Below are 25,875 nucleotides of genomic sequence, written 5' to 3' on the forward strand. Positions count from 1 at the left end.
ATATACATTATAGGATTAGATAGCCCAAAAATATTTAAAACGCTGCAATAAATATAAGATATACATACTCGTAATACGGTTAACTACGAACTAGTTGTGCAAAGAAACAAACCATTATTTTAGACACCTTTAATAGAACAATATATTTTACAGTTACATTGTTTTAAAACGTTAAAGATATAATTAAAATGGTTTTATAAAAGCACCAACAGTTGCTCTACAAATAGGACATGTTAGTGGCAGGTGTATATGAGTAGTTGTGAAAATAGTTCCATCGCCATTTGTGACCTGATGAAATATTTCATCCTCGGTCATAGAGACGGCGCACGGCCTGCACACTACATTGTGTCCACAAGGTGTGGCCATCCGGATTGCCTTCATCGTAAGACACATGTTGCAACGTGTGTCTCGACTTCCTGGTTCTGAAGCCCCCTCGTCGTTTACAGCGAGGCCCATTTTTATTTCGCTAATCTGCCGCTCGATTTCATGAAATGTCATAAATTCAGTAGTGTCATTGATGGTCGGCACGAGCCTGTAATTTATATACCGCGATGGTCTTACGTCGGATTGTGTTCGCTGCATCTCAGCCAGTGGCGGAGTCACATCTGAAAAAATTGCAGGAGAAAATGTAGTTTAACTATGTCAAAAGCAATCTTAATAAAATAATCCCTAAAGACCTGTTGACATTTTCAGCTGAAGTTCGACATATAGACCGAAATATCTGTTTACATTTAAATGTTTTAAAATATTAATTATACAATGCTTGAATAGGGAGCAAATCCAAAGTTAAAGTATTGTGAATCTAAAAATGTGATTTACCAAATTCAGTGTAACAAATGTCAACAAGGCAATGTAACAAGGCAAACTCAACATTGACGTCGGAAATATAATTCACTCGAACCAAAAGTGCTCACACATGTGCCTAAGAAGCCTAAGTAAATGCGCGATAAGCCGTGTAACTGCTAGTAAATAAATAAAAAGTCTGTTTTAATAAAATTGCTCTATCAAATTTGTTGAATCAATTTTATTAACATGAGTTTAACTTTTAAAATAAACATGATTTTATTCATCAAATCAATCGTTTAAATAAATCTTAACTAGACTGACAACACATAACACAGCCCTTCTTACACTATGGTCGGAAGGGTTGTTTCACATTAGAGTGACAAGTGGTTTTATTATCCTTGTTACTTACAATTGAGGGAGAGGATTATATGTCTATTAAAACGACAGTTTTATATTTTTAAGTATCAAGGTTATCTAAACTAGATTAGTATCCATCGTAAAATGTTCAAACGTTGTTTGGAATTTGGTACTCCAAATCTTCATTCTTTTTAAAACATGAAAAATTAAAAGCATTATAAAAAGTGACAGCTTGAAATTCTAGCATGCGGAAGTTGTGTAAATTCTGTTGCTGCCAGGTATATCAGAAGGTATAACATAAATATTACTGCTTCTCTTTTGCGCACTTTTTTAAATGACGATGTCCTCTTATATCCATGAAAATGTATAAAAAATAAGTAAAATTTGTAGGCGAATTAACAATATATTTTTTCTAACCTCACATATATTTTAAAAACCAAATTATTTTAAATTTCATTCATTATTTTGCATTCTCTTTATTTCTGTTTTTATCTGCAACAATTAATTTTCAAATCTGTCACAATTATTTTCATAAACCACCTTTTTAAGTAAAGGAGTTGGTATATAACATTACTGAAATATTGTTACGGTATTATAGCACAAGTTTTTAACTATTGTTGAGGGTTTTTTGTATTCACTGAATTTATTCAGGGTACGTGAATCTTATTTAGAGTTATTATATCGCATGGTTGTATTGTGTTTAAATGTCGTGTGATTTATGACATTAGAGTCTCCCTAATTTTTGCTAATTTTTCAGTGTCAGATGTGGTTGAGGCTTGAAAAATGTATCTTATTGCTGACACCTGGTAGGTAGGAGCAGATGTTATAATATGGAAGAAAAGCTATTGTGTAGACTTATATCTTTACCCAATACCCCTCACGGAATTTCTGAGAATAGTTTTATAACCCCTTCCACGTAATTTCATTAGACCTATTCAGAATGGACACGCAAACTTGAGACCGGTTGGAATAAAATTATTGTCTGCTAACGACACCATTTCGAGGAAGGAATCACCTCACCCGAGGCTTTACCTGAAACTACCTCTCTGTTGTTCTGTAGTTGTGGTTAAAATATTTAAGTTTCATTCCATTGATATTTGACCATAGATTAATTTAAACTGTTAAAACTATCCAATGCAAACAAACCTCTTTAAACAACTTATACATGTAATTAACAAACCGATTACATGGTATAGTTGATACGCTAAATATTCTACAGTTACACGATGGGATTAGCTACTGAGTGGTAAGAAAGGTTTGATATCAGACGATGTCTATAGTGTCGACTACAGTAACTCACCTAGACTTATAAATGAACTCAATCAGATATAATAAAAATAACACACGGGCAGTGGAGCGCACAGAATTCAAGTACGTATTCGTTACAATATACCTAATATGATGCTAGGGACTTACTTATTGGAGGAAGAAAACTTATTATAACTTTTTAATATTAAAGCGCGTATGTATTAAGCAGAGGTACACATTAATTTAATACTAACAAATAACCGTTATACTTTTCAAAATAGGCTCTGTTATCATTCGCAAACAATGTTGTAAATAACATGACAATAATACATTGCCTTAAGAGAAAACTTCCTAACAGATGATCCATATTTTTAGAATTAGTACCATAATTAAATGGCAGTACCATTACACTAAAATTTTATATAGTCTGGTACGCATGTCAATACTTATAACAATTATAAAGCTACTATGTACCACTTGTTCATTACAAAATATACATTTGGCTTCGTTTCGTAGAGTAAATGTTTCATGTGGCCCCAGAAGAAATAGTCTAGAGGATTGAAGTCAGGAGATCTTGCTAGCCATTCCACAGCTCCCCTTCGACCTATCCACCTTCTTGGAAGAGTATTGTCTAATATTGTTGCACATTCCGACCATAATGTGGAGGTGCACCATCTTGTAACAAAATGTTGCCGGTCTCTTGTCCAAACATGTGTTGAAGTGCAGGTCTGCATAGTCTGATTGACAAGCATTTGTAAATAATTTCAATGTTTAAATTTCCATTAAATATGAACATTTCAACTATCGTGGTGCTAATTATTCCTGCCAAAATATTAAATTTTTACGGATATTATTATGTATGAGCTTCAATATACCAATGTGGATTTACATCGGACCAATACCGACAATTATGTCCATTTACGGTACGATTGCTCATGAATGTAGCCTCATCACTAAACAATATTCTGTTTAGTAGTTCGGGTTTCATGTCTAGTTAACTCATCATATTTGCACAAAACTCAACTCAACGATCAAAGTCGTCTTCAAAGTCAAGCTCTTGTAATAATTGACTTAACTTTAAAAGGTTTTTTTTTATTCCCGACGAGGATTTGTTTTTTTTTGTAACATTATGCTGCAAAGCTGCAGTTCCCAAAGATAAATGGGGATTTTCTACGCAATATTGCATTACATCTAATCTTTTATCTTCATGAATTGTGGGGAAGTTATCTGAACTTGGTCAGTTTTTAACACATGTGCCTCATTGAAGCGGTGTTATATCCTCGCCACTGCACACTTTGTAATAGGATTGATGTGGTCTGGAAACTCATCATTGAATAGGTTTACAACATCACTGTATGATCTCAAACGATCTCATCATCAAAACAGTCACCCTCTACATCAAACTATGAAAATTCCATGCTGATAGAAATAAAACAACACCTACAATAAATAGGTCTAAGTTGACGTGGGTTCGTTATTTTAAGGATAATATCCCAAACGGAGTGTTGAAATCTGAAATATTAACAGCTGAGCATTGTTGGACAGCTGAGCGTACGTTGGCAGTGCTTGCGAATGCAATATTTTGTAATGTTGTGTTGTGTTTCGAAGTGGTATTGAATAAATGTCGTTACCAATTGATATTCTGATCGTTGGTTTAGGAAAGACGATAAACTAAGCTTGATTAAAATATCTTTAGACAAATTAAGCGACTAACTGATCAAACTCAACTGAAAAGATACATGAGGAAGTGAAAACCTAAAATGTAAGGTGTTATTTGCCCATAACTTTAGCTAAGAACATCGTAGAGATGGTTTATTCTTGTCATTGTGTTTGTGTCTTGCGTCTATGGTATTTAGTAGTAAATAGACCATTAAAATAATGTGTCACAAGATATGGGTTCAATTTTAAAATTTTAAGTATTCCTCTTTGAAAATGGGGGGGGGGAATTTTTTTATTATTCAAAAAATCCCAAAAAGTATTTTAATACCTGTGGTGAAGGTTTTAATTGACACCATGTACAGTATATATATATATATATATATTTCGCCGGGACTCGAACCCGAATCTCTCACTTGCCGGGTGAATGTGCTACCGTTACACCACAGAGCACTTACCTTTTACGATTAAATTATTTCTTATTTGGCCGTATGCGTTTAAATAACTAAACTAACATATGATCGGAAGACCAAACACCTGTCAAACGACTTTTATTTACATTTATTAAATGTGTATAAATGACAATAGCCGAATTTAATTTCAATAAACATTGAATCACAAAATGTATATACATGTACATATATATTCATACCAAGTCATATATGCACTCAAACCAAGTCCAAGTCATATGTTTTTTTATGCACTCAATTAATTCTTAATTACAATTGGAGCAAATGGGTACCAAACCGACAGGTAGGTAGAAGGATAATCCCTATCCTTACCATAGTGCCAAGTTTCACAAATATACAAATTTTGATAAGAAATTTACGATTGCAATGGATTAATGGGCTAATCCCTTAAAGGAACTACCCCTATAATTTATCTGAAGTCCGTAAGCAATAATTTGTGTTTACGAATTCTCTGGACAAGCTTCGAATCTTATGAATTAATGGCAGCTTGCCATTTGTGGCGTCTTGGCTCACATTGTGGCACTACCCAGATAAAAAAACCCGTAATCATGAGGCAATAAAAAGCTTTTTGTGAACTCGTAGTATAACCTTATATAAGACATAACCTAGACCTAAAACACCCTGCCTTGCACACTACTTTATTCTCTACGAGGCCTCTTCCTTAATGGGTATTCTGATTTCCTTTCGCCCCACGGCGAAGTTTAAAGTCCACGCTGATATTCAGAGGACTTGTAAATATCATATAAAACTTGAGTATGCTCTTTCCACAGCATCTGGTTCTGTGCTTTGAGCGACTGTACACAGCGACTGCTTCAGTCGATCCAGCCGAGTTGGTCGTTGGGAGTCTCCCCGAGGAGACCCTGGAGCCTCGTCACGGCGCGTCAATATTACGTCGCCCCCGTCGTAAATCCACCCAGGAGTTATCACTTGGAAGGAGCCACCAAAATTCAGAACTGTCTGCTTCATAGGCCTTTCATTTAGTTAGTATGTTTGGTTACCTGACATTTACAGGTTTCTTAATCCATCCCCAGCCGTATAAGTCAATCTTCTCTCGCGTTTCGACTCCGCTAGCCGAGGGAGTTTGAGGCGCTAGCAACATTTTCACAACATATTTCTTTGTACCATAAGCCAAGTAGACGTCGTACGTTTCTCGAGAAGAGACGGATCACTGTCACAGTCGCAAGTAGTGTTCAGGAGGACTTAGACAAGAATAAGAAGAGGAGGATTCCTGGCTCAAACGTGGAAGCAGTTTGGGAAGGGACAATTTATCCTAAACAATTATATTATTTTATTTTAATCTCTCTTGAACTATTCCATAGTTGAAATATGTATTAATTAAGTAAACCGGAGGTTTCCGGGGGTTAGGGTTTGCCAACATTTTCGTTCTTTAGATTCGTTCAATAGTTGGGGTTAGATCAGATTTTATTCATATTATTATTATAACATTAAAATAGAATGTATTATATACGTTATTAATAACCTACAACACCTATTATTAAAAGAGTTATCAAAAGCTAAGCGTTATTAAGAACCTAATAACCTACAGCAAAGCTGGCAAGGGAACTTAACTAAACCCACTCTCTAGGACTAATACCGGTTTGATTAGGTTTAATACACCTCATGACCGGCAATATCAATTGATATAAAAATAATAATTTTCAACGTTTCGCCTCGGTTAACGCTTCAATATGAATATCCTTCTTGTTACTAAAGAGGGCATCTGATTTTTTTCATCCATATTAGCAATTAGTGAGAATTTGATTATCCGTCAAGTATGCTTTAAATTGATCCTATTCTTTCCAATACATTTGCAAACACACTCCTTTGCAAGGAGATGGACCTATATTTTGATTTCTTTATAATATGCTTAGACTTATAAATAGCGAAAACCTTATCCTCTTTGAATGCACCTGGAATCTTCCCAAAGCGCATATTTTCATTAATAATAAATGCTAAGTAACGGTTTACAAAAAATAAAAGTGTTCCTTCAACAATGTTGCTGACACACAATCATACGCAGGAGCTGAAATACTACGCAGTTTGCCAGTTTGCCAACGTATTGAAGTAACTCGTCTTCAGTGACTGTACGTAAGTTGAATTGACAGTAAACAAACAGCAAGATGTGTGTCGTCAACGACAGACGTACCGCTCGAGTCAATAGCATTTGCCTAGTTTTGTTCAACATTTACAAACCCATCAGCCACCTACAGTCTCGAATCATCATCATCAGTCGTTTCGGTTTGCAATAGATTGTTGAAGTGGAAAGGATTTTTTCAATCGTCAATAACAAATTTTAAATAAAGAACCCATACTACCTCAAATAGTACCTTAATACCTATTACTACTACATGAAAACTTCATGTTTATTTATTATGTGACAAAAACTTAAACAGACTGAAGCATAATATATGTCAAGGTGATTAATATCTCTCTACTTTTATCAACACTTTAATGTATTTCAAATGGAGTATGGTAAGTGCCGTAATTGTAAAAAGTTGATTAGATAAGTCTATTATGTAAATAAACAACTTATTCTTGTAACAAGTTGCTTAAAAACATGGAATTTACATGGCTTATTTTAAAGCTACTTCAGAAATACATATTCAAATAAACCACAGATGTGTTACTTTTCCCCAGCTATTAAATAAAAAAGTATGTAGTAAAAGCAAATAAAACAGTAAAAGCATGTAGTTCAAAATGAAAACGTCTCTGAGTTAATAATATAAATTAAACACAAGAAATATAAATAAACTGCATGCTATATTAAGGTATAACGCCTTTCCCCTCACATTAAATACCAAAAGTATATTTCCTCATAACCCAAAATACCAACAATATTACATATAATAGTAAATATAATAGAGTCCTAGTTGATATTTGTAATGAATTGTACATTTTATTGTACATTGTTTTTTTTATTTATCTTACCATATGGGTAACTGTTTTGTTAGTTGTTTTTAATTTATTTTATCATATACAATTTGTGATTATAAATTGCAAATTAAATTGTAAATATAATTTTTTATTAGTCTCGTATGTTTTATGGCAAATTAAAATGTAAATTTATAGTTAAATATTTTGTAATTTTCTTCAGGTATTTTATTGTTTGTATTTATTTGCAGAACTCTTTGAATACCGATAGAAAATAATGTAATTGTATTCAGGTGGCTAGTATTATGCATTAAAATTAAGATGCTTAAAATACACTCTCAGTAAATTTTAATATTTGTTGAAGTTATATATTTATTTTCTTCCTAAAAGTCTCTTTATTTGCTAAGAAACAATGCTTTAAAGCGTATAAAGAGATACATATAAACTATTGTTACAAACTATATTTGAAAGAAATTACATCGTGTAGACAAAATCTGGTTTTACTGAAGCGATGCCTTCTGATAGGAACTCAAAGAGGAAGCCGGTTTCCATTCTCAAGCCTGGCCAGACCCGACCGAGGGTGTGTTTTCCGATATTTGGGACAACGGGACTTTGACAGGTGCAAAACTACCGAGGAGCCTACACTGTCTTTAGCTTTCGTCTCCTGTACAGTTCGAGGACTTTAGCTGTGCGCGTGACCTTGAGTGTGTGGTGATAGGGGGGAGGGGTGGCGGGGTACCGTTATGCGCTGCGTCCCGAAAACATTTCCTATGGCTCATGGGTAAAACCAAAACCCTCCTTTCAGGAATTGTATAGGCCCAAATAACTCATCACACTCGCTAAAATCAGTCTGTTCCATGTTGAAGAACATCGAATACCGACTGCAAAACTATTGAGGGAGGTGCTTAAGGGACAAAATAAATTTCCAGGGTTGTGAAAAAAGTTTGAGGTGGGTATTAAAGGATCTGGGATTTACATGGAAAAGGACGGCAAACAATAGGAAATTATTAATTGAAAAGCCAGAAACAGAGAGAAAAGGATAACGTACTTGAGAGCGTTAAAAAATTACAGGGATCAAGGACGCCCCATAATTTATTTAGACGGATATTTTATACTATCGTCTCACGTATTTAACCAAACTTGGTCGGATAGCTCAAATGAAGGGTTACACGAGCCAATTTCCAAGGGCGAGAGACTAATAATTATCCATTCGAGTGGAGAGAAAGGGTTCGTGCCCAATGCTTTTACCTGTTGGAAAGCAAGCAACCATAGTGGAGACTACCACGACAACGTGAATTGGGGTATATTTATGAAGTGGATAAAGGAAAAAGTGTTCCGAATTTGGAACCAAATTCAGTACTGGTAGTCGATAACGCGCCCTACCATAACATACAAATTGATAAAGCCCCTACTTCAAAAAGTAGGAAGCAAGATATGAAGGTGTGGCTTTCAAAAAACGGAATACCATTCTGCGACTATATGCTTTTACCTGAACTCTACAAACTTGTGCAGCTATATAAACCAAGGCATGTCCGGTACGCCTTGGACAAGACTGTTCAACTAGAGGGTCATGACATCTTACGACTTCCGCCCTACCACCCAGACCTCAATCCTATTGAGTTAATTTGGGCCGAAGTCAAAAGTCATGTGGCTATGAGAAATACATCTTTCACTATGTCTCAAGCTAAAGCTCTATGCCAAGACAAGATATCAAGTATAGGCGCAGAAGAGTGGTCAGTAAAGTGCAAGTACGTAGAGAAAATCGAAAGGGACTATGCAGCCGCAGAACCCCAGATTGACAATATTATAGAACCTCTTATTATATCAGTTGGTTCGGATACAAACAGCAGTGACAGTGACGCAGAAGAGGAGGACAATTTGAGTGGGATTGAAGAACTCCAATGAAAAAACAATCATTGTAAGTAACATTTCCCACTAGAAAATTATATTCTAGCATTTTAATTAACTAAATATTATTGAAGTGATTGTAAATTAAATAATAAGAGAATACCAAATAATAGCAATAATAGGACTTATCCTTGTTTTTCAGTTGTTATAGTGTTGTTTAACGTGTTTTTGAAAATAACGTATGTGTCAATACTAATCGGTAAATCGAAATCGTCAGTTTAAAGTCGTTAAAGAGAGTGTTGCGCTAGCACGTAAACGCAACCCGCCTTACAAATAGAGTTTGTTTGTTGAAAGGGTAGTATTAGGGCTTCACGAACACAGCTAAATTCCTCCAATTGTACGTAGTTCCAACACTCGCCGCACCTATAGAGCGGGTCAGTCGACAACGAAGTTTTTGCTGGATGGAGCGCTCCCTTAATACCCATCACTACCACAAGAAACCTTCACGTTTGTCCAGGATGTGACAAAGCACCATACAGGCTAAACACAATATGTATCAGAGGTGTTTAATTTCTCTCTGATATAAGCACTCTTTCATGTACTTCAAATGGAAAGTAGCGTAAGTGCGCTAATTGTAAATAAGTTGATTACATGAATATATTACTAATGCTCATACGTGAATAAAGAATTCATAGCAAGCTGCTTAGAAAAACATTGCATTAATATGCCTTGTTTTAAAGTTTTTAGCTTATAAACATTCAAATTGAATCAACCCTTCCTACCGTAGAATAGAAAACTCGGTTGATTTACCTTAATGAGGCTGCCACTTCACCTAGCTGTCTCTGACGTCGAAACGATGTAAAGGATCATTTTGAGCTTCTTCATCGTCGACGTTCTTTGGATCTACTCAGACGACCATGACTACAGATTCCAGGAGTTAAGTCTGACCTAAAGTTCAGATATCAGGCGCTGCAATCAAATGAAGGTAAACTGGAGATATAACTCAACCTGTTAACTCTCTGTCGTTTAAAAATTACGAGCATTAATGATATTAAAACAATATAATTGTTGTTTTTATTTACTTGAAAAATGTTTCTTAATTTTTAAACATTTCAGCTGTGAATTATTTCTATTGAAACACAAAAAAACCTATATTAATGCATAAAGGCTTTGATACCCTCCTTAAATTAGATTCCTTTATTGATAGGTAAAGTGCAATGGATCTTAGAACATTGAGGAACAGCTTAAAAGATAATTGAAAGTGTTATTAAAACCACGACTCATTTAGATGTATGCTATTTCATTGTGATAGAGTTGGTATGATTTATCAAGAGTTGATTTGAAAAGCAATTGTAGAAATGTAAACACGCTTGCAATAACAGAAGCATTTTGATTTATTTAACTCACCACCACGGCTTACTATCCTAGCTGTGGTTGATATTTAGAAATTTCAAAGCCTTCAATTTAAAAACGCTTCGTGATTTATCCCTTTTAAACTATTAAAACATTATTTGATATTATAATAATAAGGAAAAATTGCTATCAGTTGTTTAAAGTAACATAAAACAAAAACAATAGTTATTGCAAATTAAGAATGTTTTGGAACAATGTAGAACAACATTATTGTTTGGTAGTGTTGAAATTTTACATAGTAACCAGTAATGTACGAACTATGCATCTTTTTTCTTCGTTCCTCTGAGAAAGGAGTCGAGAATTACGTTAGTTGTCTTCCTACAGTCAGCAGTGTAGCTTTGTTTGGACTGCTGATTCATTCTTATTTTTTGGTTGATTTCGTTACATTTCCCATCGGCTTTTCACATAAGGGCTTTGGAATTCCAATGGCATCCTTTTTGATTTACTTTTCAATAATATTTTTTCGTGTTTTTTCTTAATTTTATAACATTTTATGTTGTAATGTTTTGTATTTGATATACTTTAAGTGTCCTCTTCGTCAGTTTGGTAACAGGAAACTGTAAAAAAGAAAAAAAAACACTAATCAAATTATCAAATTATATATTGTAATACTCCAGACATGTAGGTTGTAAAAAAGCATCCATGTAGAAGTGTTGCTTTTCACACAGGCAATTATATGTGGCATGCTCTCGAGTTGGTAAACTCTTCAGTTTGTTTATTTAGCTAAATATTGGCTAGCAAAAAATTGTAGAATCCATTGCGTTAAGGGATTGATGTTGTAATTAGTAATATTATCAAATGTACCGTATCATATAATATATGATACATTATATTATGATAATTATCTATACAGAATAAGTTATATTAAAAGATAAAATATGAATATTTAATGTTTTGTAATTTTTATATGCCGTCATCGTTTACAGCGCTTCATTCTTCTTCCACTCATACACCACATTCGCACATACTAATAAGAATTTATGTGGCAAAACAACGTTTACCTGGTCAGCTAGTATATATAAATATATATAATATATATGAAATAAACTATGTATAAATATAAATGTATAAGTATAAATTAATTTAAAAAGTGATCAAATTTTTATTTATTTATTTTTTACATTTTGAAAGATAACTCTTGGGCTATTTTTATACATAATCTCCATTTCAATTAAAACATTTATCACAACGTGGTAGAAGCTTTTCAATAACGTCTCTGTAGAGATCTGCTACCTGCAAATTGAATCACTGGTGTACGAGTGCAAAGGCATGCAGTTCTGCGTCAGTGTGATTATTTGCGAGCCACTTCACCGTGAACAGGCGGTAGTCACTGGGACCAATCCAGACTGCACGACGGATGGTTGAAAACTACACATCCAAAAACCATCCAAGAGCTATTGAATACGATTTGGTCATTTATGTATAACACTATCAGCAGCAGAACATAGTTTTACAATGTTACAGTTTATATAAATCTCGTCTACATAAATTTCATGCTTTGAATAGCCTATACTTATACTTTTGAGTAATATATTGGTGTAATAATTTTTTTAAGTAAGTGCTTTGGAAAACATTAATCAATTTTGAATTCTAAACATGTATTTGAGTCTCGTATTAAAAAAACGTACACAGAAATTAAAAACAAATTAGGGTAAGGAAAAGCGCTTGAAAGTAAGGATGTTGAATCTATCCTATTTAAACACAGGTTATTGTTATTATAATTGAAAATACTCAGTATCTTCTGAAATCAAAAAATATGTACATTAATTTCAAATTTTTAGTGTGAACAATGTTAAGATCACTGCAGGATCTGATCCAAATAGTTTATTGTAATTCAAGTATTTATTGAATTTTTCTTTTCATTGGTGAATAAATATTAACAACAAATAACAACTTATTAAAATATTCTTCTATGCTCTACTAGTATTTCGTTCTTATTTCTCTTTCTATTTTGAATTAAATGTATTGATTTATCGATATGTTACTTGGTAATTGTACAATTTCTACGATGAATGACCAGGTTTTTCTGTGAATGTAGTTTGATGTGTCGTGACTTCCATGTTTTAGACAGTGCTTTGCCTAAAATTAACCATTGTATATACATTTTACTGTAAAGATCAGATAAAAATACTATAAATATTTGAAATGTTTGATAAACTCATTCAATTGTTAATCGGAATCGTCACATACTTTACACACTGATAAACAGTATCATATACATTCAATTATGAATATTGTTATATATTATGGCCAAAAAGATACCTTCAGCTTTAGGATCTTGTTTTGTCTGCAACTTATCTTTCCGCCGCTACTTAAAAGTCAACCGCGGTGGAAGAGCGGCTTGCAGCCTCTTGGGTAGCGGCTGTGGCCTCCTCCACTGGAGGAAATATGACCTCTTTCCCTAAGGCAGCCGGTGTCTTCTGTTGATTATGTAGGGATTGGTGAATGGCTTTGTCCTAAACAGATAAGATATTACAACACTAATAGTACTGCATGAAACAACACCAAACATTGGTCATTAAAATATCATTAAAACTTATGATAGTATTTCTCAATAACACGTTAGTATTTATTATACGTTTTACTTTACAACATGAACTTAAATACTTCAGATACCCCCAGGTAAAATATTTGCGTATTTTCTACTGTACTTTGTGTACCAATGAATGAAATAAATCCGTAGCGAACAAAATTAGTTTTACGAATCTTTATTCTCTGCTCATTTAAATTTATAAACTGTTAAGTATTGTATTAATGTAATGTAAGTAATACTATGATGACAATGGGTTATAATTAAAAAGTATCTTTAAATGTTACCTTAATACCCTGTGTCTCTTGTTTCAAAAAGTATATTGAAAGATATAAAACATTTTTAGTACATTGTTACTCCGCTGTATTTATTTCACTTTTTAGGCACTGGTGTAATGTCAGTGAATATAACAACTTTAAGTTAGAATTATAACTATTAACAAATTGAACCTTTTAAGTTTATGGAAAGGTCGTACCTGTTATTTTTGTATTATAGCAATGTTGAATTTTGCTTTAATATTCTTTGATCTGGCCTTGAACCTTGATAGATTCTCGTATATTACAGATAGTAGTACATTTTATATTGATAGATCTTTATTTTTTTAATGAAAATTAGTCCAGAACAAAAACGATTTAATGACTAAACAGTCAAAGGATTTAGAGTTACTACACTAAAATATTCGTAGTAAAGGAGAAATTTTGATGGCTTCTTGACTAAAATAAATGGTAGTAGAGGTTTGCATTCTGAAATAATAGTACTGTCAGAAATATGAAATGTGAAAAATATGATATTGACGAAAATGGAATACACTTTTACAATACTCGTAATTACACAAGTTACATAAAACCTAGAACGGAGATAAAAGAATTTTATGTGCTTAAATAAAACATTCTTTCCTGTGCAAAATGTTTAATATTCGAGAAGGAACCTCTGCACAGGCTGTGCCTTTGAGGCCCTATGATTTTCGAAATTAAATAGATATTGGATACATATACGTATATGTATATATACTAGAATGAGTTTATTGCATTTAACCTTGTATACCGTTTTTTTTTTTTTTTTTTTTTTTTTTTTTTTTTTTTTTTTTTTTTTTTTTTTTTTTTTTTTTTTTTTTTTTTTTTAATTATAATAATTCGTAATATTGTATAGCTCAATTGTAGTATTAAGTTTAAGACTAATTGTAAATTGATGTTATTACAAAAATGTTTTGATAAGTTTGTATCACATTATTTTAGTTGTTATGGATTGTAAATAATTATGAAAACTAAATATATATTCTATTCTATAAATCAAACATATCCTGAGAAATGAATAATAAAGTTGTTATTAAAAACTTGATCCAAAAGATAAATTAAATTAGCTTTGTACATTATAAATCTGCTTCAGGTAAATGCCCAATGTATACACCATAAAACGTTAAAACTGTTAAAATAACATGAATGTTGTGGCCTTTTCGTAGCATTGGCTTTAATCAGATGAAGTTGATTTTTTTACTCCCTGTGGAGTTACCCAGTTTCTATTGCATTAACAAAAATAATTATCAGATCTTTACGTCATAAAGTGAATTGATTTCATTATCATAAGTGTTGATCAATTTAATTCTGAAACTAATTGTGGGTTTAGCTTTGCAAAATTATTTAATACATATTCAATAATAATTTCCATTTTAAATCTCAACTAGGTGATATAAAACTATTTCTAAACAATTTTTTAAACTAGTCCAATATAAGGGAGCCAGAATATCAGAATGTGATGATTTCAATATTGGGTTGATGTACTCAAAAAAATCAAGAACTGTTTTAAAATGAGTTCAGATCATTGAACCTTTCCTGTTTTTATTGGCACCAACAAAAGTTATGTCTTGTATTGACAATATAATGGCCAATTTTTCTAAAACGTTTTATCAAACAATATGAGTGTTTTGATATTTTGCAGACCATTACCCACTTATAAGTACCTTTACATAATACCCTCTACATAGTACCCTCTCATAATACCTTTACACCCCAAAACGACCTAGCCAAATTAAATACACTACAAACAGATGTAACATTTAAAAGAATATGACTATGCGTGTATATGAGCACCGTTATAATGCATATCTGGACTGTAAAAAAAGCAATCTTATTAAAATTTGTGTACAGGAAAAAAGAGTAGCTCGTGAAAAGTTTATTCATGGGGCTCTTAACACATGTACGGCCGCTTGGAATGTTGTTTCTCAGAAGACACTACACTTGACCCTGATCTAGTAAACAATTATTTTCCTAAATAACAGACTAGTTGCACCTGTTACATTTTATTAGGCTAACATCACATTTATCAAGATTTATTCAAAATTTATCCATTCAAAAAGTACTGATTATTACTAGCTTTCAAATTTTGTATTGAAACGCACAATAGGTTATATTGAAGAGCCATTAGCTTATATTATCAAATGGCTAGTCCATGGAATTTTTCGACCTAGCAAAACCAGGGACTTCTTTTAAAATAAATATCTCCAAATGTTTTATAAATTTCCTGATACTACTCACACAATGTCTGTCAATAATTTTAAGCAACATATTCTTGACTGGTTAATTATAGTCCAGTGCTTTATTATAGTTTCTTTTATTTCTATGAAATAAAACTAATTTCTAATTGAAATGTGTATAAGTCTTAGAGGTGAAATTAGGGGGTTTTGCTGTGAAAATCCATCTTTTATAATTTTCAGTTTAACGTACTAACAAATAAAATAACATTTATGCGTAGCACAAATAAATTATAAGCAACGCCTCAAGGGTAATCTTAGGATAATTTACAACCTTTCTTACTCAATCGTTAGCTAATGAATAATCAATCAATATATTCTTTGTATTGAGCAAGTCTATCGCTTTAAAACACAGGCATTTTAACGTTTATGATCTTTAGCTAACTATCGTTAAGGTCGAGCATAAGTTAGCATGCGTTTAAAAAAAGGCATATATAAGTATTAAAATTATTCGTCAATCCAAAAACGTTACTAAAAAACCATGTTGAAACTTTTAAACCATGCAAATAAGTTTTTACCAAATTTAAAGCATACAAGCTCTAATAAAATCAAAGTCCAATTACCTACGATGTCAGAATTTCCTACATATACTTCAGACCATATTTTCCACCACTGTAATACAATACATTAATTTACTATCTTATCACCTAAGTATTAAAGTATAAATAAAATCAACTAGTATCCACTTCAAACCATTCTGGGACAGATACTCTATAATTTTATCTTGAGACACGGCTCAAAAGTTCACTTTCAACTGATGGAACAGGAATGAGTACACGTGGAAAAATCACGGCAGGTTAGTGATCGGTTGGAGGGGGTTCAGAGATAAGGGGTAGGCGCAATTGATGTAGGGGGGCATTAGTACAGGGAGGAACTATATTGGAGTTTGGACTTTCCCTTTAAAAAGATCGACCCTTTCCCTTGCAACATCGCACCAACAAATGAATTCATTTCTATGAGCATAAAACATCAATTTCATTTTTTTTTTACAAGTCAACTTTTAATTATTAAATAGCGTAGCGATTGTTCCTTATTAAGCAGGAAGATATCCATGTTTTCAGATGAAATCTATAATTTCTGAATGCTTAAAAGTCCTGGGTTTCGAGGACTATAAAATTTTCTGTGGACATAAATATTTTCTGTATTTTCTCGTCCCATAACACCTTTTAACATTTATGAAAAGAAAATATCTAACTGGTGTTATGGAACAATTACTTGGTAGATGAGTTAATATAGAAACTAAATGTTTAGTTTTTAGCATAGGTACCAAATTATTTAGTTATAATGTTGATTGTTTATGTAATTATCTCTATTTATGTTTCCGATGCATTATTAGTACAAATGCATTCAAAAGTTAATTTTTGTAAACTCGAACTCTGCAATATTGGGGTATTGGATTTGAATGAAAGTAGGGCTAGGGTTTTATATTTTAGAAGGGTACCAACAGCCAATTATTATTTATGGGAAGAAGCTATTTCCATCCAATGAGTAAAGTGTGGAATATTCCGTAAAACTATTGCTTCTGGTTTCAAAGTAGCCACGGAAGTAGTAAAACCTTTATCCAACAAATTGTTTCTCATTATTTGGTGGCCCGCTTACAATAAAAAAGCAGACGTTATTTCAGGAAGGGACATAACACGAGTACAATGAGATTGTAAAGCTGGAAGGGATGGAAAGTTTTCTACTTTCTATAGTGGCCAAATTTCACTACTTTAACCTGTCCGTTCTGTCATAAATATCGTGGAAGAAAATTATTGTATGGCAATATTAGGAGACCTTGAGGATATAAACTTTCACTTAACAAACAAACCAATTATTGTCCAGACTATCTAGACTGGTGTTTAAGAGACCTCAAAGTTACAAGAATGTGCTTGTAAAAACACAACATTAATGTTAGGAAAATTCTTAAAACTCATCTTTTATCTCTGAACTGTGTAACAAACCACGTTACATTATTTGCAAAATTATTATTTAGACCGATGAATTCAAAAGTAGCGTCACTCCAACATTTTATTCAGTAGGTGGTAAATTGGATTTAACCTCTAACAATGCATTTTACCAGCTACTTGTAGTTTTTGTCCCAAGGACTAAATTGGTCAGACCTCAAATTTCTTGTGGGTAATAATGATAGGTTACCCTTTTTAAATAAATCACAAAGAATAAAAAAGACCATTGCCTTATACGCTACTCGTTATAACAAAAGTTTTGAAAATTGCTATGAGCTGAAAGCTATATAAAAAATCAAACCTTTCGATAATAGCTCACAAAACTATTTAAACCTTGAATTGTGAATTGGTACATCAGCTTATACTAAAATCTAAGCAACTATGTAGACTTAATATTTACTCAATTATTGTATTCCACTTGACTTCAAAGGTACTTATCAAAGGTATTTATAAAAATATATTAAGGACCGTTAACCTAAAAACGATAATGATTGATCTATTTGTTTAATGTATAACAGCAATAATTAAATTAAAAATGCATCTTTTCTATTTATCATTAACGGTATGGTAATATCGATTTCAACTTTTGTAATACCTATATATAACTTATTTTCATCATTAAAAGGTGTTTATTAAAGGTCTTTTAAGGTATAACTGAATAACAAAGGTGAGTTGATCATTAACCTCTTTGTTTGTAAAATACGATAGGAATTCGTTTTTGGACTCTATTTTCATGAAAAAAATATGCGGAATTAATAAATAACAAAAATATTACTTAAAATAAGACGATAAAAATCAGCAGTTTTGCAGACTAAAGTCTGGTACGTCGTCATCGAAACAAAATTGACGGCAGGGAGGCCGGGTTGCGCCTGTACCGGTGTGTGCGCGTAGGGCGCAAGAGTCACCGATCTTATAGGGTTCCAGGAAAACTAAAAGTTAAATCAAAATTTAGTATTATGTAAAGTGTTCAGTAATTTTTATCTTGTTAGTTGTATAACACGTACAAAACTGCACTGGAATGTCAATGAATGCCTCTAACATTGATCCAAACCGCTAACACAAGTACGCAATTTTAAAAATCGGCCAATTGATGAATGGCTGGAATGCCTAAACTTGTCGAGGCCTTATTTCCAAATGCTTCAACTACTGTACATTATAGTTTCGTATTTCAATTATTACTGAACAAATCTGAAAACCTACGTATATTTTAGACGTGTTTATTATGGGGCCAGTCTCAAAATCATTGAGTATCCCAAAATCTCATAGCCATTGGGTGGATACAAAAGCCCACCCAAAAGCTCTCAGATCATGGGTGGATACATCATGTCAAAAGTTACACTCAAGAAGCATAACAGTACTTGAATAAGTTGACATCACCACGTGACTAGAATTGTTGTCTAGTTGAAAACGTAAAGACTATAACGGCGTGGGGGTTTCTTGTTTTACCCCCACCATCGATCTTTGAGTGTCCACTTCGGCCGTGAGAAAGGTGTTTCTTGTTCACTTCTTTGGAAGCTAGTGTCCAGTGATTATCGTGACACTTAATGGGACACTCGTACACGAACCGAGCAAGAATCTTCGAATCTTCGTAAGAAGCGACAGGCCGAAGGATCTTAAAGGTAAGAGAAGATTCAAGTGAACTTTAACTTGTCTTTGCACAATTTCTGTTAAGTCAAATTCTAAAGAATTAAAGGTTTAACCTCATAACATGACTGCATAACAAGACTTGTGTATATTTATTTTTACATAAATAAACTGCAGAATGTTATGAAGACAGCAATACCAAATACTTGGTAGATCGAGTATAAAAAACATATGTAATGAATTTCTAACATAAAATAGTGTTGCAACAGAAATTGCCAGATATAGGGATCAGGAGAATTGAGAGAATGGAGATAAAGACAGATGGGACACAGATAAAACTATTTTCCGGTACTACTCTGAGTGGAGGGGGAAAGGGCCAGCCGGCTTGACAACTGTAGGTAATGCAAACTTGGTTTTTCGTGGTCAAGGACAGCGTTCTAGAACGACAGAGAAACTTCAAGACGGTGAGGTCTGTTAAATTATCAAGAGAGAGATTATTTTGGAATTACCTGAGAATGTTTTTAGTGTACCAAATAAATGGCGGGAAAAAATAATATAAATCCCAATGCAATCGGCAGAAACGTGAACTTATTATGGATGAAGAAGTTCCTAACGCACGGGAGAAATGAAAAAAGTGAACATATAACCAAAAAAGTATTTCCAGACAACATTTTTTTACCCCATCCTAGCTAAATTAAAAAAGACATAAAATAATAATGAAAGAGAATGTAGTAAAGTAACAATAAGTTACAGATTGAACATGTCGGTCACTTAACTACACCAGTGAGAGCAAATCGGCCTCGGAATGAAGTGGGGGTGTTTTTACTGAGAAATGTCACACTGCCGTGGCGTCGCGTCCGTCCATCCATAGTATGAACGTCCGCGTATGCCGCGACGGTCTCGAATCCCGTCAAACTACCAGACACGCGTCCGCGTCCGCGGCCAACGCCACGTCTTTCTAGGAGTTGCTTATGCATTTCAACTACTTTGAATTTGTTTAGTTATACACTGATAGTGGAATTAATAGTTTGTTATAGCTCTACAAAATTAATTTATTGTTCTGGAGCGTATTCATTAATAATTATTATTATCAAAATTATATTTTCATTATTACATGCAATACTATTTCTATTATGAACTTAGTAATTAGGGCATTCAATACTTTGATATACCTCTTTAAAAACTATTGGTTTTTATATATAAGATGCACTTGAAAGGATTATTTTGTAATTTTTGTGTTGGTGTTTTCAGTTTTGTAATAAGTCTTTATGTTTTTAAAATAAGGCCTATTTAATTTTGTTATAGATCAAACATAATATGAAAAATAACAAATAAAATGATTGCATATAAACATGACACCAGAGTATTCATTAACCCTAGAACTGGCGGTCATTTCATCCTGGAGTGTCGGGCCGTTTTAGAGCTTCGCGCAAGGGTTTTTTAAACAAATTATTAAAAATATAAAATAAAAGGAGTAGGCAGTGGCAAGAGCGCGCGGTGCCCCGGTGAGGGGGTTGGGGAGGTGCTTTATGCGCATGCGCGAGCCTTCGTAGCATCGCCGACGTCGGCCAAGGATCGCTCCAGCCGCATAGCGCAGCAGACGGTGGCCGACGCGACGAACGCTGCGCCACGTCGGTTATGTCAGTGTGACTTGTCCTATTTGACAACATGGTTAGCGATTATTTTAAAAATCCATCCGCAGATGGACGGACGCGACGCCACGGCAGTGTGACATGGCCTTAAGAGTGATACACACACTTGGCTCAGCTGGACGGGTCGTCCGGTGTACTGTCCAGAAACCTGTACAGGCTATTTATGCTACTACTAATAAATAAAATCAGGAGAAGTATACTTACATTTTACATGGATATGAAAACGTAAGTAATTTTATAGCCATTATTTTGTTTTCCTTGTATGACGATACTTGATTCGTTATCACGATTTGTTTAAAATATATTTAAAAATATCTATTTAAAAATGGTTTCATTCGTATACAACAGTTAACGTTTATCGAATAAAATGATAAAAACCAACTCATTCCAAATGCAAATATTGAGTTGGTAAGAGCATTTCTTTTCAGTTAAATGTTTTTGACAAACTAAGTTTTTGTTAGAGCAGCACGAGAAACTAAATAATGACTAATGAAACATGCAGGAGCAATTATTCATCTCATGTTTTTATGTATGGGTTTGCTACTCTCAACACCTATCTATCTATAAAACATATTTCCAAATTTCTTAGCTTGAACAGATGCTTTACTTGTATGCGAGAAACACTAACTTATTTATTATTGAGTAGAATTTTATAGACAAAAAGCAATAAAAACCCACACAAAAAATATAAATGCGGTATTTAACAACAAAACTTTGATTTAATTTTTCGTGTAAAAAGTGCTTATGTCTTGTCATCCAATCAAAACACATACAAACAAGAAAGTTTCAGGATTTGATTAAACCATACATACCTTTTTTGTTTCTTACGCAGTGTTTAGAACGCATCTAAGGCTCCGAATGACCAAGTTGTGAACTCCAACCTGGAAGCAGACAAGGTCCTTGACATGCCTTATATTTATTTTGGGCGGAAAATAAATTTATGCCTTGGCTTTGCTCCCACCTGGTAAAATCAACACAGGACTTCATTTAATGTCACTTATGTACATCATAATGGGGTGGATATAACCTTCAGTCCTATGTTGAGTACGAAAAATTCATTTTACGATAAAGCAATATTTGGCAGAATTATATTTAATAAAATATGAAACATTATTATTCAGTAATATCACTAGTTACAAAATCTGCCGAAGTACAAGAGGAGCACGAGGTGCGATTGCGTCAGTGATACATAACAGCATTTTCTCAAGAAACTCATTTAAAATAAGGGATTGGTTAAAATAAATTGTTATATTACTTTTCTTAATTATGTAAATGTAGCGTTTTAGGGTACGTTGGTTTTAGTTCTACGACATTTTTTATTTAATTTTATGAGAAAAAAAAGAAATTTTTAGTATCAAGTAGATTATCAGACGGTAATGACATTGAAATGTACTCCTTTGCCAGGTCTGCTCATGTTACTTGAGGATAGTAGTTCGATTCTGAGTTGAGCCTTTGTTGTACCGGTTCTTTGTCCAACTATTACTAGGTTTTGGTTGGTTCAGATCAGGAAATGCGAATTCGAAACTGTTTGTACGACTGATCCGACGATTTAGCTCGGTGATGACAAAATTAATTATGGATGGGGAATTTAAACCAGCTACTTCCTAATGTGCTGTATCTGCTAATCTATGTGTTTGTACCTAATTTAGGCGTTTTCTTGTTGCAAAGAATTTCATGAAGTTACACAAGTGTAGCCTGCAGCTTTATTTCATTAAAATACATCTTTAAAATTTCATCTTTAAAATATCTAAGATTTGAACTCTGATTTGAACTGTATCACTAATTTTTGTAGTTATGGGATATTAATAAGAATTCACTCTTTAGCAAGTTGTATTTGAATTCTCAAAATTAACTCAAACATATATATGTGCTAAAACATGAGTTTAGCACGAGGTGCACTATAGAGCTTAGAGAGTTAATTAATTTTAATGTAATCAATTATTCTATTTTATCAAGAGCAGTAGCTTTAATTTCATGTTATTTAAATTTAGTTTTTTTAAGAAGACAGCATTTCATTTTAGTTTGATGCGTAATCTTGCTAAAAGAATATTTGAATTAAAAGGAATAATTTTAAAATGTGATCCAAATAATGATGATAATATAGAGATTGAACATTCTATAGTGCAATGTTTCAAAATTAAATTTTTTAAGTGACATTACATTTTTTTATTGACTTTGAGATCTGAGGTATTCACTAACCGTTTGGACAAAACTTTGCACTGAGCTGGGTGCTGTCTAAACATAATAATTAAGATACACCATTGCCCTCTCATACCTTCACCGCGTTATCTGAGGTTATTTTGCGGAAAGTGACTATCCAATTATCTTTGGTGAAGTTATGCACTTTGTACAGGATGTATTCATTCTGACTCAATTATCTAGGTACTCAGAGATCCATGCACGTCTGTGTAGAGTGTTTTAGGGGCCTTGTAGAATGTTGGAGTGCAGCTCTCCTCTGTCCCACCACTCAAGCAAATAGTAGGTATTTTTATTCTTAAGTTTTATAAACATTTATTTCAGGGTTGTAAAACACCCTTTAAATCCTTCTTAGGGTTTTGATGACCCCAAAATGTCATCCACTGGGTGCACTGTAGAAGTAATTAAAAACAGCTACAAACATGGGTTCTTTGTTGTGACCTTGAGCTAGTAGAGAACAAAATATTCTTATCTCACTAAAACCCACTTTCACCTTACTTATCTCTCTACTGTCCCTTTTGAGTTATTACAAACGGGCCTTTACCTTGTTCTGTCTCCAGGTCCTTTGGCAGAAACGTTAGCGATTTTTCGCAAAACACCACCTTCCACCTTGTAAGAGTCACTAAAAAACCTACATAAATTGTCCGTTGTAACATTTTCTTGGCCTTTACTGTATTTAAAAGTGAAAGGAAGTGACAACATTGTTTCCATCCATCTGTCCAGTTCATCTTACTTGTTGTGGTTTGACAGCCCTCAGTTCAGTGCAATGTTTTGCCCAAACGGTTAGTGAATACCTCAGATCTCAAAGTCAATAAAAAAAATAATCTCACTTGAAAAAATCAATTTTGAAACATTGTACTGTAGAATTTTCAATCTCTATATTACCATCAATTTATTAGTCGTCCAAATGGACGACTTTAAAATATCTAATGCATTGTAAGTACTATATCACCGTTATAAAAGCAACAATGAAAAAAGCTGCGAATGTTTTCACATAAAATTCTCCAAAATGGAATGCTTCCTTGACATTGTGATATGGCATTTTAACAATGTTTAATGGAACAATGGTTATTTTGGAATGTTGCATGAACTTAATGAGGATTTTCCACTTATACCGGAAGCAGATAGAAATTATTTAGGCCTTCCTGAAGTACCGAAGGTGACCAAAAGTAGATTACAAGAGCCGAAAGTAGACGATTTTTAACCTCAATTCTCAGTTTCAGACGGTACTCAATATATATTTCGACGGTACTTCGGCGGACTCAGCTGTGATGTTGGAAATATAAGTCATTTGAACCAGGAAATATACCTACAAGTGCTACACATGATATAAGTCAGTTCGGCGGACTCAGCTGTGATGTTGGAAATATAAGTCATTTGAACCAGGAAATATACCTACAAGTGCTACACATGATATAAGTCAGTTCGGCGGACTCAGCTGTGATGTTGGAAATATAAGTCATTTGAACCAGGAAATATACCTACAAGTGCTACACATGATATAAGTCAGTTCGGCGGACTCAGCTGTGATGTTGGAAATATAAGTCATTTGAACCAGGAAATATACCTACAAGTGCTACACATGATATAAGTCAGTATAAGCTCCGATACTCTCGACCATAAACAGTTACAAAATTATAATAATATCTACTTGATGTATACTTACTTGAAAACTTTTATAGGACTCCATGACATTATATCATAAGTGTTTTTACTAAGTAGTATAAGCCCTCAGATTGTTGTGCCAAAAAAATTGTGTGCCAAGCCGTGGCCAACAGCTAGTTAGTTATTAGGCGTACTATGAAGATATATACAAGTTGCTATCCGATTTCACGAGGCTACAGCTATCGCTTTGAAGTGACCAGCGACCTGCAAGTTCTACGACAGTTGGTGAAACATTTTAGTCATAATAAATAACAACATCTAAAAGTAAATAGCAGTGTTAAACCCAATTTGGAGTGCTTCCGTATATTACTGTCACATTTATTTATCATAATCCACCTGTTCATGGCTTAATCCTTCATCAGGCTTAGCCCGTCCGTAATAACCAGAAGGCCGCAACTGTTCCAATGAAAGAGGATTTTTAAATTGATGGTAAATTATACATGTATAGATAAGCATACTTCAAAATTGGACTACTCATTAACTTACAAGTATATAATCGTATATGTTAGCTGAATAGATTCTCTATGAAATCATTTTGTCTTCACAGAAAACCTAAGGCAATCGCAATCGGTATGGAAATTATTCAACTCATTATTAATTAAATAGAAAGTAAAATAATCTAATTGAGCAGCCAGCCGACGATTGAAGTGGCCTGGTGTCTAACCGAAGGACTCTATATCTGGGACATGGTCTGGCATTCCCCCTGTGAAGTGACATCGCTTGGGTTCATTCTCTGTTGTCTGGACGTTGTGCAGTTCGTCAGGTATCATTTATTATTCTTTTAACTTTGAGTGGCAGTCCATTGCCGCATTTTTAGTTTTTTTAGTGTGTTAGTGTCTTTTTTACACCTGAAGAAAAGGGTAGATTCCATCCTCGAAACGTAGTCTTATACTTTTCTGTTAGATAAAATGATAGAAAATGTCAAAAATGCTACAATCCTTACAAAACAGGTGTAAAATTATTTAGAATTCACGAGTGTACCTACGCTTCTCAAAAGTAGTTGGCTATAGGTGCCAACCATGTGTGCAATTAGCCCGAACTATTTGTAAAAGGTTTACAATAGCTGAACTAAGCATCTTCTAGAAAGACAGGTATTTTATCTGCAGAATGCAAAGTCAACCATAGA

The 25,875-nt window shown here is 33.5% G+C and overlaps 1 long non-coding RNA gene across 3 annotated transcripts; it reads right to left on the minus strand.

The window, feature by feature from the left end:
* On the minus strand, nucleotides 1-22,996 carry LOC124369776. 3 transcript variants are annotated; one of them, XR_006923090.1, is made up of 6 exons: nucleotides 21,701-22,996; nucleotides 12,912-13,105; nucleotides 11,883-12,017; nucleotides 10,908-11,206; nucleotides 10,047-10,205; nucleotides 6-605 (listed from the first exon to the last, which is right to left on the minus strand). It is a non-coding gene; the product is annotated as an uncharacterized LOC124369776 (long non-coding RNA). The 3 variants fall into 3 exon arrangements; XR_006923091.1 differs by lacking the exon at nucleotides 21,701-22,996 and adding an exon at nucleotides 16,270-16,454 and having other exon boundaries at nucleotides 1-605; nucleotides 10,047-11,206; XR_006923089.1 differs by having other exon boundaries at nucleotides 2-605; nucleotides 10,047-11,206.
* Between the last annotated feature and the right edge of the window lie 2,879 nt (nucleotides 22,997-25,875).

Source organism: Homalodisca vitripennis, chromosome X (genome assembly GCF_021130785.1).
Source record: "Homalodisca vitripennis isolate AUS2020 chromosome X, UT_GWSS_2.1, whole genome shotgun sequence".
Lineage (NCBI taxonomy): Eukaryota > Metazoa > Arthropoda > Insecta > Hemiptera > Cicadellidae > Homalodisca > Homalodisca vitripennis.